Source organism: Cucumis melo, chromosome 11 (genome assembly GCF_025177605.1).
Source record: "Cucumis melo cultivar AY chromosome 11, USDA_Cmelo_AY_1.0, whole genome shotgun sequence".
Lineage (NCBI taxonomy): Eukaryota > Viridiplantae > Streptophyta > Magnoliopsida > Cucurbitales > Cucurbitaceae > Cucumis > Cucumis melo.
The window spans coordinates 6,796,851-6,814,818 of NC_066867.1; the positions used below are offsets into that span (position 1 = coordinate 6,796,851).

General features: G+C 34.7%; 1 pseudogene; it reads left to right on the forward strand.

The window, feature by feature from the left end:
- The first annotated feature begins 436 nt into the window (after positions 1-436).
- Positions 437-7,549, forward strand: LOC103498448 (cytochrome P450 89A2-like; annotated as a pseudogene).
- Positions 7,550-17,968: the final 10,419 nt, after the last annotated feature.

Consider the following 17,968-nt stretch of genomic DNA (forward strand, 5'->3'; position numbering starts at 1 on the left):
TAACGTATCTTGACATTGAATTCTCTTTAAAATTACTTAAAACTATGGTGCAGTGGTATCCATATGTGGCTACGGTCCACGTTCCGAAACTTGAAGCAATTGAAATGAAAATCATCCGCTTGTCAAATCAATATGCTATTTTTGTTATTGATTTAGAAGTGAACATGTTTGCTAATCAAATGAGTCCACTTTTCTTATCGCCATTGATTTGTATGAAAAGATGAACTTAATTATTTGTACTAAGTGCAATTATGTTCCTAAATTGAACCCAACAATAATATCTCCAAAACCAAATAATTAGAGCTGCCGTTTCCACTTATCACCACATGGATATGCATTTATTAGAATCCAAGTTCAACAGTCAGTCAATCAATCTCAAACACATAAAAAAGGAGACCTGGTTCATCATCATCCTTATCTTCTTCTCCATTTGCTATCTTCTCAGCTCCATTTTTTCCAAATCCCGAACCTCCACCAAGCTCCCACCAGGCCCTCCTTCAATCCCCATCCTTTCCACCTTCCTATGGCTCCGTACATCGCCTCTCGAAATGGAGTCTTACCTCCGCACCGCCGTCGCCAAATACGGCCCCATTGTCACTCTCCGTATTGGCTCTCGCCCTTCCATCTTCATCGCCGACCGCACCATTGCCCACAAAGCCCTCTTTCAATACGGCGCCCTCTTTTTCCGACCGCCCACCGGCTCCTCCTTTAACCAAAATCCTCACAAGCAACCAACACAGTATCAATTCCGCCGCTTACGGCCCACTCTGGCGCCTTCTCCGCCGCAATCTCACTTCCCAAATCCTGCATCCTTCCCATATTAGATCCTACGGCCGTGCTCGCGAGTGGGTTTTGGGTATTCTTCTTGGTCGTCTTTTCTCTCACTCTGAATCGGGAAGTCCCGTCTATGTTGTGGATCATTTTCAGTACGCTATGTTCTGTTTGTTGGTGTTGATGTGTTTTGGGGATAAACTTGAGGAATCCCAAATCAAAGAAGTCGAGAATGTGCAGCGTACAATGCTGTTAAATTTTAGCCGTTTTGGTCTCCTTAATTTATCTCCTAAATATTGGAAATGACTTATTGGGCTTGGCAGCTAAGGGACACGTGTAATCTTTTTAGACAGTCAAGGCATTCACGTACGTGGCGTACTCTTAGGCGGTTCAAACGTACGTGAAACGTGTCCAACGTTCTGCCAGACTTTTGCAAAGTTCACTCTCGTCCCCTTCTTCCCGTAAAAGACTCTCCTCCATGCACTTCCTCCCTCACCCCTCTATAAATTGGAGAGCACTCATCCATCAGAAATCACAATTCACTTCGATCTTCTCTTCCTCTCTTCCTCTCATCCGTCCTGTGTTCTGAGCACTTTAAGCCTTTGTTTCTATTCCCTGTACTTACGAGTGCACGTCCGTACCAGGGAAGCTGTGTTAACCTTGGGGAGCAAACGGCATAACGATTAGCACCACGGTCAGCCGAAATTGCTTTCAGGGCAGTGGTTCGTCACGGCACAGCAATAATTCTGATCGACCCTATCTTCTAACAATCTGAAAGCAATTATGTCGATCAAGACTTTCAACAAAATCCTACCGGACCTGTCTAAACTTGAGCCACTCGACGGAACAAACTACCGCCGTTGGTCCCAAAAGTTGCTAATCTTCTTTGAGCAACTAGAAGTCGACTATGTCCTCACCACAGATCTCCCGACATCTGACCCCCCAACTACCACGTCAACATCCTCTGATCCAGAATCATCTACGGGACCTCTTACAGCTGTTGCTGTCACTGATCAAGTAAAGAAGGACCAAGTGATTGATCCTGAAAAATATGCAAAGGATAACAAGACCGTTCGAGGACACCTGTTAAACCATATGTCTGATCCGATGTTTGATCTCTTCGTAGTCCAAAAATCTGCCAAGGACATCTGGAGCACCCTGGAATCACGGTATGGAGGAGATGATGCTGGACGGAAAAAATATGTAGTTGGAAAATGGCTACAATTCCAGATGACTGACGACAAACCAGTCGTGGAACAAATTCATGAGTACGAGAACTTGGTGGCAAACGTCCTGTCTGAAGGCATGAAGATGTGCGAAATACTTCAAGAAAATGTCCTGTTGGAAAAATTTCCTCCATCCTGGAATGACTACCGTAATCATCTCAAGCACAAGAAGAAGGATCTAAGGCTCCCAGAACTCATCAGTCATATGCGCACGGAAGAAGCCAACAGACTGAAAGATAAGTTAGCCTCCCAAAATTTAAATTCAGTTAATGCTAACTTAGTCGAATCATCCTTTGTGAACAAAGACAGAACGAAGCAGGAAAAAGGACATAAAGGGAAAAACTCAGAGAAGAGACAATTCAAGACCACTGGGGGACAAATTAAGAAGAAAAAGCTGGTCTGCTACGTGTGCGGAAAGGAAGGGCACAAATCATACCAGTGCAACCAGAGGAAAGGGAGGCCAAGTCAGAAACCAACACCTCAAGCCAATCTAGCAGAGCAAGACAGTGAGATCATAGCAGCCATAGTAGAAGCCAATCTGATAGAAAACAAGATGGACTGGATTCTCGACACTGGAGCCTCGAGACACTTCTGCACCAATCGTGAACTACTCCATGACTACGAAGACACTGCTGATGGAGAATGCGTGTTCATGGGAAACTCAGCCACTGCAGGAGTAATCGGGAAAGGGAAGGTTATTTTAAAATTAACTTCTGGCAAAACTTTATCTTTAAGTAATGTTCTATATGTCCCTTCCCTACGTAGGAACCTGGTGTCTGGGAGTCTGTTGAATCGGGCCGGGTTTAAAATTGTGCTAGAAGGTGACAAAGTTGTCCTCACGAAAAATGGAGATTTTGTCGGTAAGGGGTATCTGTCTAATGGCCTGTTTGTGCTAAACACGATTTCTATGAATGCAAATGCTTCCAGTTCTGCTTACTTGATTGAATCTGCAAACTTATGGCATGGTAGACTAGGACATGTGAACTTTGCATCAATTAGAAAACTTAAAGACATGAGACTCATTAATACCTCTGAGACGCATGAAACTGGTAAATGTTCTATTTGCATAGAAAGTAAATTCCATAAGAAGCCCTTCAAACCAGTTGAATATAGAACTACTGAGCTGTTAGAATTAATTCACTCAGATCTAGCCGACTTTAGAACCACTGCCAGTAGAGGTGGTAAAAACTACTATGTATCCTTTGTTGATGATTACTCTAGATTCACTAAGATATACCTGATAAGAACAAAAAATGAAGCTGTCAGTATGTTCGTAAAATTCAAGGCAGAATCTGAGAATCAGTTAGGAAAAAGGATAAAAAGATTAAGATCAGATAGAGGTGGTGAGTATTCCGATAAAACTCTTAAAGAATTTTGTGAATCGAATGGTATCATCCATGAATTTACTGCACCCTACTCACCATAACAAAATGGCATAGCAGAACGAAAAAATAGAACTCTTAAAGAAATGATGAATGCCATGTTATTAAGCTCTGGTCTATCTGATAATATGTGGGGGGAAGCCGTGTTGTCTGCATGTTTTATTCTTAACAGGATTCCCCACAAAAGGCTAGACAAAACTCCATACGAACTCTGGAAAGGACATGCACCAAATCTTTCCTACCTCAAGGTCTGGGGATGCTTGGCTAAGGTACCACTTCCTGCATTGAAGAAAACTACGGTAGGATCTAAAACCTTTGACTGCATTTTTATCGGGTATGCTCAAAATAGTGCTGCATATAGGTTTATGTGTTTAAATGACAAAACTATAAATGAATCTAGAGATGCAGAATTCTTTGAGCATGTTTTTCCGTTAAAACAATCATTGTGTGCTCCTAGCCTTTCTAACAGAATGCCTGATCCTGAAATCGTTAGTGAAATACCTGTTTCTGAAACTGTTGATACACCAAACCTAAGTTGTGAATTAGAACCTAGGAGAAGTAAAAGACAAAGAACTGAGAAAAGTTTCGGTCCAGATTTCCTAAGCACCTTCATAGTGGAAAGGCGTGATGAAATTGACTGTAACTTCACAAACTTGTTCTTAATAGATGAGGATCCTAAAACTTACCAAGAAGCGCTAAACTCTGTAGATTCAAGTATGTGGAAAGAGGCCATTAAAAGTGAATTGGACTCACTGGCCATGAATCATACATGGGAACTGGTGGATCTTCCTATGGGAAACAAGCCAATTAGATGTAAGTGGATCTTTAAAAGGAAAACAAAACCAAATGGATTAATAGAAAGATACAAGGCTAGATTAGTGGTAGTAGGATATACCCAAAAACAAGGTGTTGACTATTTCGACATCTATTCCCCTGTAACTAAGATAACCACAATTAGGGCCTTGATTGCTTTGGCCGCAATACATAATCTTCTTATTCATCAAATGGACGTAAAAACAGCCTTTTTAAATGGTAACTTAGAAGAAGAAATTTATATGACACAACCAGAAGGCTTTAAAATCTCTGGGCAAGAAAACAAAGTGTGTAAACTGAGAAAGTCCCTATACGGTCTCAAACAAGCTCCCAAACAGTGGTACGAAAAATTTAACAACATGTTGATAACCAATGGATTTAAAATAAATTCCTCTGACACGTGTGTTTATTCAAAGATGGTTGGAGCTGATTGCATATTAATATGTCTATACGTTGACGACATGTTAATCTTTGGAACAAACATGGAGCTAATAACTGACACTAAATATTTCCTCTCGTCACACTTTGAAATGAAAGACCTGGGAGAAGCAGACGTAATTCTAGGTGTCAAAATCAGGAAAAACAAAACCAGTTTGTCTCTATGTCAATCCCATTACGTAGAGAAAATACTAAAGAAGTTTGACTCCTTTGATGTTTCTCCTGTGAGAACTCCCTTTGATGCTAGTAAACATCTTAAGAAGAATAAAGGAGATAGTGTGTCTCAACCAGAATATGCAAAGATCATCGGCAGTGTGATGTATTTAATGAACTACACTAGACCAGATATTGCATATGCTGTCAGTAGATTGAGTAGATATACACACAATCCTAATAGATACCACTGGGATGCCTTGCGCCATCTGTTGAGATATCTTAAAGGAACGATAGATTACTGTCTACACTTCAAGAAATTTCCTGCCGTACTAGAAGGATATTGTGATGCAAACTGGGTCACAGACAATGATGAGGTTAACTCCACTAGTGGGTATGTATTTTTACTCGGAGGTGGAGCTATATCTTGGAAGTCTACAAAACAGACTTGTATAGCCAGATCCACGATGGAATCCGAGTTCATAGCACTAGAGTTGGCAGGACAGGAGGCTGAGTGGATCAAAACCTACTAGGAGATGTACCATTGTGGGGGACATCTGTACCGGTGTCCATACAGTGTGATTCGCAAGCCGCGATATGTACTGCCAAGAACAGTGTTTATAATGGTAAAAGTAGACACATACGTCTTAGGCATGCAGTAGTAAAACAACTGCTAAAGGAAGGAACCATCTCCTTGGAATTTGTTCGATCTGAGAAGAACTTGGCTGATCCTTTAACCAAAGGACTAACAAGGAAAATGGTATTAGATTCCTCTGTGAACATGGGCCTAAAGCCCTTCGGAGATCCATAGCACTTGATAAATGGGTGGTCTATTGCGATAGACTTGATGGTCCATAGCCCCTTATTGGGTGGTCTGTTGCGATAGACTTGATGGTCCATAGCCCATGTGTGGACAGTCCTTAAATGGACTTGATGGATAATCCAAAACCTGTGAGTTCATAATCAGTATGGACAATGAAGTCTCCAAAGCTCTTTTGAGTGGTTTGACTTGACAAACTTGATGGAGCATATAACGTGACAGTGAAGGTGGGGCCGCCTTCTATGAAAGAGTTTAAAGGTCTCTTTCTAGAGCTCTCACGACGACCCGAGGTCCGGTCTATATGCATGGCCAAAAGGCACAAGTTTATGATTGCAGAAACAAAGGCTTTTCCCTAGAGATAAAGCGTGTCGTAAGGGTCTCAACCAAGGGTTACAAGGAGTTCAAGATATAATTCACTCCCTCTAACCAAGGTTGTTGCCTTACTTCACTACGCATCAATTCAAATCTTCGGATATTGGTGCCTAAGCTTAATATCTCCCCTATGCTCAGAACACATCTCATTCTTTCCACTTACCCGAAAACTTTTGCTATAACAGTCATTTGTGGGGGATTATTGGAAATGACTTATTGGGCTTGGCAGCTAAGGGACACGTGTAATCTTTTTAGACAGTCAAGGCATTCACGTACGTGGCGTACTCTTAGGCGGTTCAAACGTACGTGAAACATGTCCAACGTTCTGCCAGACTTTTGCGAAGTTCACTCTCGTCCCCTTCTTCCCGTAAAAGACTCTCCTCCATACACTTCCTCCCTCACCCCTCTATAAATTGGAGAGCACTCATCCATCAGAAATCACAATTCACTTCGATCTTCTCTTCCTCTCTTCCTCTCATCCGTCCTGTGTTCTGAGCACTTTAAGCCTTTGTTTCTATTCCCTGTACTTACGAGTGCACGTCCGTACCAGGGAAGCTGTGTTAACCTTGGGGAGCAAACGGCATAACGATTAGCACCACGGTCAGCCGAAATTGCTTTCAGGGCAGTGGTTCGTAACGGCACAGCAATAATTCTGATCGACCCTATCTTCTAACACTAAATTGACTAAGCTTTTTCTTCCGAAGCTCTGGGAGGAGTTTCTGCAACTTAGAAGGAACCAAGAGAGAGTCATAATCCCGTTTATCGAAGCAAGAAGAGAAGCGATAAAAAACAGATCAAACAGAGGGAACAGAGAAGGTGAAGAACAAGAACAAGAAGACGATAAAGAATTCGTGTCGTCATATGTGGATACACTACTCGAATTACAACTCCCCCACGAGGATAATAGAAAGCTAACCAACAGCGAAATGGTCACATTATGCTCTGAATTCCTCACTGGCGGCACCGACACAACATCCACAACCTTGCAATGGATAATGGCAAATTTAGTGAAAAACCCAGAAATTCAGCCCAAGATTTTTACAGAAATGAAAGAAGTATTGGGAGATGGAACAAGGGAAGAAGTGAAGGAAGAGGATTTGGGGAAACTTCCATATCTAAAAGCAGTGGTTTTAGAAGGATTAAGAAGACACCCACCAGCACATTTCTTACAAGCACGAGGGGTGAACGAGGATATACAATTTGAGAATTACTTGATACCCAAAAACGGGACTGTGAATTTCTTGGCGGCGGAGATTGGTCGAGATCCAACAGTGTGGGAAGATTCAATGGCGTTTAAGCCGGAGAGGTTTATGAATGGCGACGGAGGAGAAGAAGTGGCAGGGTTCGATGTAACAGGGAGTAAAGAGATAAAGATGATGTCGTTCGGAGCAGGGAGGAGGATATGTCCTGGTTATGGTTTGGGGATTCTTCATTTGGAATATTTCTTGGCGAATTTATTATGGAAGTTTGATTGGAGAGCTGTGGAGGGAGATGATGTTGATCTGTCGGAGAAGTTAGAGTTCACAATTGTGATGAAAAAGCCGCTCAAAGCAAACATAATTCTGAGGTTGTAAGTTTTTTGAGCTAAGTTTGCTTGCTGATGTATGCGTTTGTATTGTGGTAGTTAGTTCTGTTTTTGTTGAATATTACCATGCTTAAGATGTTGGACTGCGATTAAAGTCTATGGAATTTAGGTGATAAAACTATCTATAAGACCTTTTGTGTTGAATAAAAAATAAAAGAAAAAGGTTATGAAGGTTATGACTAAAGAGAACAAAAGTATAGCATGTGGTATCTCCTTAGAGGGTTTTTCATCAACTTATATCAGAGTCTTGTCCACATTGCTCTCAAATTGGTGACGTGGTGACGTGGCCTTTGCGATTTCCTGGTTAAGCTAATCAAATTAGTTGTTCTTTGATTGATGGGAGGATTATTGTATTGAAGTAGAAAACAACCTTTTTTAAGAAATTGGCACAAAAGGAATACATATCTCTTTTGAAAAAGAAAATTTTTATTGAGAAAGTATAAAGATGAACATTTTGAAGAGAATAAATAGTATATAAGGAAAAAGCAAGTATATTTTTTTAAAGGTGTCCATTTTTTATTTGGATAGCTAAATCTAAATAATTTTTTTTCAATATACATTATCGTTTAGATTTTAGTACACGATCATTTAGATTTGATCGTCTAAATTTTGGTAGCCAAATCTAAAAATGCTAAACGATTTTTTTCAAGATTCTTTTGATACACGGACATTTAAATTTGTCTACACTATCGTTTACATTTTCAAGACTTTCTGGTACACGATCGTTTAGATTTGTCTACACAATCGTTTATTTTTTCAAGAATCTTTCGTACACGATTGTTTAGCAAGATTCTTTTGATACACGATCATTTAGATTTGTTTACACGATTATTTATTTTTTGTACGCAAACCTGAAATATTTTAAAAAATGGTTGACTTCTTGAGTTTTGTTATACGGGCCGCATATATTTTACTGATTTGTTATATTTATGAAAACTTTCCAAAATAAATAGTATATAAGGGAAGATAACTATCTTTATTAGTGTGTTTATCTAAACCAAATGCTATCTCCTAAATATCTTATATTCCTATAGCACTTAGTTACCGCTACTTCAGTCGAGAATATACTAACAATTTAGTAATTTTTGTAAGTATAACCCTCAATTTTCAGATCTCAGAGATAAGAATCATTATATTTTCGAAAGTGGACAGACAGTATGAAAATAAATCTAAAAAATCTATTCATATATGGAGTTTACGGTGTATCAAATCCTATAAGACAACCCTCTGAAGGGAACACCGTTCCAGGGAAGACAATCAGGCACATTATAGAAATTTCACGATGTGACCTAATGAAAGACCGTGGAATGTGTTGTCACATATCCCTTACCCATTTACTATGAATTACTTCCCCTATTCACCTTGATATTGATCTATGCAAACACTCTTTGAAGGGAGTCTGCTCCTATGCATAGACCTCATGGTGTGAACTCTTAGGGACGCTAAAGCTTTTCTCTAGCTAAAGTGTTGATTTATGATAGTTTTTAAAAGGGTACTTATAAAATTAGGATCATATTTTGGCTAACTTAAAAAAATCCTAAGTCTAGGTGAAACATTCAAGCATAACCATTCTACTAGATTTTAACCTACGATGTCTGGGTGGTAAACCAGTTTTATTACCTCACATCTCTCACACATCACTACAAGAAATAGGAGGTATGCCGACATAGAGATGTGTCGGTCAAAGTCAAAGTTACGTTGGGAGAGGCTGCGCCAATGCATAAACAAACATCAGTAAGGGTGTCGTGAGTAATGCGTTGTGAAAGGCACTCCTATCAGAGAAATAAGATGATGTCAGCAAAGGGTTAATGTCGATGCACATCGACAGTGGAGAAATGCCAATGTTTGGTCAAAGCGTCGTAAATCCATTGTTGACGTCTTACTAATGTGTCAGCAATAATTTACTACCAAGTTGGCGTACATGAACCATTGACGCGACATCGACATACCTTCTAATGACGTGGCGTTGGCACAAACACCATTCACGATGCATAAGTTACGTCGGGAAAACCTTTTTATAATATTTTTAAAAAATTTTATTTTTTAAATTTAATTTAATTTAATTTTTTCTTTTGCTATCGGAATCGAATTCAATTTAAGTTCATTTAAATACTAACGTAAATTTATTAAAATACCAAATAAAATTTATATTAAAATAAATTCAAATATACCAAAATACACGTTCGTAGTTCAAAAATTACATGAATAATGTAAACTAAAAACATAATCTAAGCGTCATTCAGAAAGTTCCTCACGTCTTCAAACCTACAATGACACGAAATTAAGTTTAAATATATATCACCAATAATATGAAATTAAAGAAAGTAAAAATCGAAAATTACGTATCTCTCAATGAAATCAAGGTTCTCTCCAAGCCTGAGTGAGTTCTTCAATCATTTTCTTCATTTCTTCCATCTGTTGAGTCTGTACTTCCATCATGTTGCACTTTCTTAGTGCTTCTAGTTAGTTTCTTCTTCTACTGTCTCAAGACGAGCTTTTAGCTCGTTAACCTCTATGACATGCACTAGCTCTCGCTCGAGGGATGTAGACAAAGAACTGCCAGTAGAGTGTCGAGACTTTGGTTTGAAGTCCCAACCAAAACCTTTTGAGTGGCTCAGTCGTCTACCTAAAATGTCTCGCATATCTCGTCCCTAGAGAGTGGTTGAGAACCTTATAGAGTAGGTTGAGACTGGAGTTTCAGCATTTGGTTTTGCAATTTTAAAATTTTTATTAATTAACTAAAATGTGTACATTAAATGTTGTGTGAAATAAGACAAAGGACAACTTAGAAACTTACATACGCATCTGCAGCCCCGAAGAAACAAACTAGCCACCTCAAGTGTGTGTTTCCTTGAGTAACTCTACACGGTCGATCGAATGACCCCGTTGTTCAGTGAATTTGTGTTATAGTTATAGAAACGACTTGGCGTCACTGATGTGGTTGTAGGGTTGCTTCGTTCTAACAACTCTATTCATCGACGATCGCTCCTTCATGCAAACAATCAAAATGTTACATAAAAAAATGAAATACCATTTGAAAACATTAAAAGTTCTAAATCACCTGAAAATGCCGAATAAGGTGGTGGTCGGATAGGAAGTGCCAATCTTGGACACGCATACTCAATCTGAGGGTAGGTTGGCATGAGCCTGTTCAGGATCACTAAATTTCTTGAAACGATGGTGGTTCTGCCCCTTGAACTCCTTTTAGCAGGTGAACATTTAATACTCAACAAACCGAATAAGTGTTGGATCAGTGAAATCTAGCACAAACCACTGCTATAAAATAAAAGTACACACGGATTAGGATTGACTCTATATATATACGTATAGGTAACATATATGTATGGGTAATTTTAAAACTTACCTATAAACCACCCTTGACGAGCTTGATGTACTTCAATGTCACATTAGTCCACTTAAGGAAACAAACTGGAAAAGTATCTCGTGTTAACACGTTGATGGTATTACTAAAGTGAACGACTTGTGGCGAGATCGGCTTATCTTGTCCTAGAGCGATAGATATGGGGTTCTTTCCGTTTTGTGCAATGTATCTATCCAACTCCAGGATCCTCGAGTACTTAGGTCTCCTAAGAGTGTGAGTAGTAAAGAGGCATCTATGAAAACAGAATAGTTTCAGAAACAGAGAACAAAACGACTTATGCAATTAATTATTCATGTAACATTGATGACATGATGTGTTGCCAACCGATGACGTGTTACCTACGTTATTCAATTACTCGACATTAAAATCAAAAAGATCATCGCTCTCATCGAAACTAGCAGAAAAATTAGAGATTATACCTGAGGATATATAAACCAAAATTAATTAAACATATGAGAGTACTTGAAACTGAATATATAAAAAAATAAAATATATGTGAATACTTGATTCGCCAGTTATTGTTATTTGTCATCACTTGATCCGCTTTTAACAGATAATTGTTCATCATCATCGTTTATAAATTCGTCAACGACATGACACACAATCAGTCTTTCTACCGCTGTAAGATCAACATCGAGTTTGCACAGGGTGTCGTCCTTAATGTGATCAACCACACGATGATCGACAATGATTTTTGATACATTTAGTTGTTGATCCTCAACATCATCTACTTCCATGTCTCTACATGAACGATTTAGGATCACTTTGTTTATACTAACTACAAAATGGACTGCATCCATAGTGTCCCTAAAATAAGGCGCCCAACCTTATTCATACACTATAGACCGTTTAGGCTATTTACTCGAACTTGATCCACGTTTATGTCTCTACATAAAGTTCAAGTCTACACTAGATAGCCTCAGGATCTTAGTTTATTAGATTCAAGATTATAGTATTCTATTTGCACTAATAAATCCTCAATAACCACTTTATTGAATAGAATATAATTTAAACTACAAACTACAAGTTTTAGAACATAAATTTTCAACTAAATTGTATCTCGAACATTGATATAGTTGTATGTCTCTACATATAGTTCAAGACTCATCAAACAACTTAGGATGTTAGTTTATTAAAATTAGGTTATTAAGACAAAATTAATAATCAATAACACTATTGAAATTACAATAATAACATTTTATTAATAACAGTCAACGGACTACATTTACTATATACGAGTTTTAGGACATAAAACCAAACTTATATAGTCTTTGAATGTACTAAAATGAAAATGGGAGAATGTGTCAATAGATGTCATTACAGGATTGTCGAAGACAACAAAGGAGCACACAGTTATATGGGTCGTTGTGGACAAACTCACCGAGTCAACACATTTCATCTCGAGAAGATCTATTTATACATCGAATATGTGGGGATAGTTGTACTTGAAGGAGGTGGTGAGAGTGCATGGAGTTTCTGTATCGATTATATTTAATAGAGATGCTCGTTTCACGTCTAATTTTTTAAAAGGTTTCTAGCCCACCTTAGACAAATGATTAGAACTCAGCACTGCTTTCTACCTATAAATGACGGTCAATCTGGACATTTAAACCAAACCTTGGAGAACATGCTACGAGCTTGCGCATTGGAATTTTCATGAAATTGGGATTCTCACATAGTTTATAATTGTATTTATTTGAATGTTAGATCGTTAGTTCCTAAATGTTCAAAATTTTGTCTATTAATGAGTTAAAATTTCAAAATGGTGTATAGTTCTAGTAAAATCAAAATGGGATTAATTTTATAGTCTTCAACTTTCCACACATTTTGATTTTTCTAGACATTATACATCATTGTGTTTAAAATTGTATTTATTTGAATGTTAGATCCTGAATTCCTAAATTTTCAAAATGTTTCAAGAGTTCAAATTTTAATTTTATGTTTAGTATATTGTTTTAAAATGTTTTATATCATTGGGTTTAAAATTGTATTTACTTGAATGTAAGATTGTTAGTTCTTAAATTTCCAAAAAATTTGTCTATTATAGTAGCTAATTTCAAATTTTGTATCTAGTATATTATTTAAAAAAGTCTAACGAATTCATGAACTCTTAATTTCATATCTAATAACTTCAAACATATTTGCTCTTTCATAATTGTGTCAATTAATGTCATTATTGAATGTTTTTAATACAACAAGGATGCAGGCAATTTGAGCCACAAACCACAAACCTTTTGATTACTAATATATTCATATGTTAGTTGAATTATACTCGATCTTTTAGTTTTGTATTGTATTAGCATAGACTTCAATCCAATAGGTCAGAGGTTCAATCTTTCCCTCTGCAAATATTGTATTTTAAAATAAAATATACTTGGTTTAAATTTCCATTTTGTTACTTAAAGTCCCATTAATTATTTAAAAAATATTGTTTCATTCCTTAATAAAAATAAATATCTAACTTTTGGATACAAAATTAAAATTTTATTTTTATATAACATTTAAATTTTAACATTTCAAATATTTAAGAGACATATTAGACAAAAGAAAATTAAGTCATATGTATGAACATATTAAATATAAAATCGAGAATTTAAAGTCCTATTATATACTTTTTAGATTTTGTGAACTATATATATATCATAGCCTAAAAGTTCACCTACTAAACATCTAAACTTGTATTTTTCTGGTCCATGATTTTTCTCCTTCAGGAGTTTTTCACTTAAATTCTTTTGTTTTAGTTTTACGACATTCTTTTAATTTCTCTCTTATTTTTTCTGTTTAATTCTGTAGTAGAGTTAGAAGATTTTGGATGAAATTTTGGATTCGCCACTGATTAGAAGTATGTCATTTATGAGGTTTTCAACCTCAATGCTACCAATAAAAGAATAGTTTGGATCGATAATATAGAGGCTTTGGGCCTAAGTCTTCACCACTTTTATGAGAAAGTTGTGATACCTGAGTGCAAACTGATGTGTTAAACCCGTCAACACAACCATAGAAACTACAGTCACATGAACAACTAACTGTTAAGGGAATAATCATAATTTCTATCGTTATAGATATACATTGACTTTCTTGGCCTTGGACTACTCTTCTAAAGTACTTGTGTGGTAATTAGCATGCATGTGTTACTTGAGAGTAAGGTGACGTGCAAGTTCAATAAAAATAAAAATAAAACTTTGAATTAGGAAACAAAGTAATATTAATATATATGTTACTTTTTAAAGTTAGTTTTCTCGTAAATGAAATTTTGAGGAGTGAGCTGATGTGAAAATTTAATTAAAATATTTTGAAAGAGACAGAAAAATTAATATATGTTATTATTTTTTTCAAATTGTTTTTCATTTTGTAACAATAAGTCTGAACGTTGAATTAAAATTTGAAGAAAAATCGTGTAAAATTGTTGAATTTTTTTACAAAATATAGTAAAATTTTAAATTCTATCAAAAATCAATGGAGATCGATAGATTTCTAGTATTTATCAACATATTGATAAAAATTGATAGAATCTGAAATTTTGAGATATTTCGTAAATAATTGGTTCATTGTGCTATTTTTCAAAATGCCCCAAATATAAATCGAAATATTTCCATATTTGGAAAAATCTTACTTATAAATATTTACCATTACTTTTATGAATAAAAAAAATGGTCTTTTCAAAAATATAAAAAAACTGCAAAATATTTATAATCTATAGAACAATTTTGAAAATGAAAAAAGCCAAGAGACCCACCGTGTAAAATACCAAAAATGCCCCGTCAAATGCGGGTAATATATTTGCGATCGTTTAGATTTGATAATTGTTTGGTATGCAATCGTTTAAATATGACTACAATTTATCTTTTCAATTCCAATCGTTTAATTTTGTTAGACGATCATTTAATTTGATTATTGCTTAGATAGATTTGGCCGTTTAGATTTGGGGACCCAAATCTAAATGATTTTTTTTTAAGAAAAAATTGGTACATGATTTTTTTTAATTCTTTTGTACACAATCGTTTAATTTCTTTAAACGATGATTTATTTTTTTTATGCGATCGTTTACTTTTTTTACACATTTACATTTGGCTACCCAATGCAAATGATTTTTTTTTCAAGATTCTTTATACACGATCTTTTTTTATTTATCGTTTAATTTGGTTATGTTTAAATTTGGTTAGACAAACGTAACCCAAATCTAATTTATTATTTCTTCCAGATTCTTTATACAAGATTTTTTTTTTACACGACCGTTTACTTTTTTTAGACGATCGTTTACATTTGGCTACTCCAATCTAAATGATTTTTTTTCAAGATTCTTTATACACGATGTTTTAGAGAAAAAGAAGAAAGACGATGAAAAGAAATCGCAGCGGAAAAAAAAAAGAAGAAAAATAGAAAGACAATGGAAAGAAATCAAAAAAAAAAAGGAAAATAAGGAAGGGCAGATTAAACGATGTAAATAAAGAATTGAAAAATAAGAAAGATGATGGAAAAAAATCGTAGAAAAAAAATGAAAGAAGAAAGACGATCAAAGAAATCACAGGAGGAAGATGAAAGAAATTACAATTTCATCGCGAGAAAGAGAACAATATGGAATGACAAACTTGAAATATTTAAAAAATGACTGATATTTGCAAAATGTGTGTAATATTATGTAGAAACTCTTGATATTTCATCTATATATTCGCAAAATATCCATGTCTACAAATTTCTTTGCGAATATTTTTCTAAAATCGATATATTGGCAATACATTAACGATAATTCAAAATCCACCAATATCATATTTCACTATTTTTCTTGAAAAGGATCTTCCTTCTACTATCTCCATCAGACGTGCCATTTTTGCAATGTATCAACATCGATTTATTGTGATTTTTCAATCCTTGTTTCTGCTAGTAAATATATATAATTTAATTGAGAAGACATGTATCCCTCTTACCTCTACATGATTCTACTCTTGTTAATTGATAGCAATATTTCTATCCTTAGTACTAACTTACATATGTGAGTACGATACAATCCAACGCCACACTAAGTTAGCTTAGAAAACAAAATTAGTCCAAAAAAACTAATACTACCCCCCAAACAAAGAGCTGCAACAATAACAAATGCGTGGAAGTTTTCCACACCAAGATAAAATAGCATAATTAATATATATATATATATATATATATATATATATATATATATATATATATATATATATATATATATATATATATATATATATATATATATATAAAAGATAAAATACAAGGAAAAATCGAATCTTCACGTTAGTTTTTTATAAAATTATTAAACAATTTGTTCTAAAAAATGAAAATAATTATTCTTCCGATCCTAATTGTTAAGAGCATGTGTTATGCCTTATCCCTTAATATGTCATCATAGTTCTGTCTAATAATTACAAATCATAATCATTTACATGATAATACTATAATTTGTCAACCAATTAAACAAAACAAAAAATGATAATATATAACACTGACGTTAGATCCAGTAGGTCCACATCCAAGTTTATGGCAAATTGTTATCTTAATTAAGATGCTACAATATTCTATTTCTATATGTTACATGTGCATAGGCTTTTTGAGGTATACAATTAAGGAAAAAGTTGGTTAAATTACACTAATAAACTTTGATTATTTTGTCATTTTGCAATAATATTTATGTCTTATATCTTTAATAAGTGACACGACTCAATTTCTATTGGAGAACAAGTTGATCGTTGATCGTTGATCGAAAAAATTAAAAGTTTGTCTACTTGATTTGAAATGTAATCTTTCTTTTTGTTCGTGGAGTGAAATTTAGTTGTTCATATTCTTTGTTCAAATGGGATTTTCTAGAATTCAGTTCTTACAATCCTTCTCTTTCTCTGAATATTGATATTGAAATGGTGTAAGAAGATATTTCTATCTTTTTACCAAAGTGAAGTCGTGGCTTTTGTTTTCTATTTTGATTTTAAATAAAAATAAATAAAGAAGAATGAAGAAAGAAATGAAAAAAAAAATGTTATTTCTTATTTATAATTCCTCTTTAAAATATTAGAATTGAGATGGCATATAATCGTGTAAAAACAACTAGAAAATAGAAGGGCCCTCTCTTATTTTTTTTTTTTTCTATTTGTTACATCACACCAATTTTGACTAAAAATAGCACTGAGTGTTGTGCCTCTTTTTAAGGTCTTAACAAATATTAGAAACATTAATTATATACTAAATTTAGGTATCATGTCTCCTAAGTTATTTTGAAATCAAATATCAATATCATAAAACATCCCATATTCTATAAAAATAAATTATTTTTTTAGAGCAATATCGATAATAAAAGTATAGATCTTGAAATATAGGATCTAATTAAAATCACATTTAAAATTGATGACTAGATGTGTAACAATTTTGAAATCTAATTATCAAATCAAAAACTAAACCTAAAATCTTTCGATCAAAAGGATAGTTGTATTTATTTGAGCGTAATTTTGAAACGCTTAAAACCATACAAAAATTCAAAAGAGCAATTTATTTTCATTTGGTTTTGAGATGGAGTATAGAAAAATACACATTTGTGTAGGCATTGCATTGGAATGAACCTAAAGTGACAATTACCTTGACAGGAAAGAAGAAATCTACTTGAAAGCAAAATCTCATTAAATCTACATATTTTATTAGTTCACTGTCTTAGTTCCATACTCTAACAAAGTTTAAACAAATTTAGAAACCTATATATATACCTATTCTCTAGAGAATAATGAAAACTTTTATTTCAAGTATATGGGAGGCATGAAGCATGTTTAAGTGATTTTTCTAATATTCAAATAAATAACGTTGCAACATTTGAACTTGTCACTTAATCATTTATACATATCCTTTTCAAATTTTTTTAAACATGTCGCCAAAGCAAGGTTCATGTAGTCTAGTGTTAATAATATAGTAATAATATTAACAATAATAAATAATAATATGCTAATTTGAACATCATTCACTTAGGATAATATATATATATATATGGACCATGGACGAAAATGTTTTTGTGATCAATTG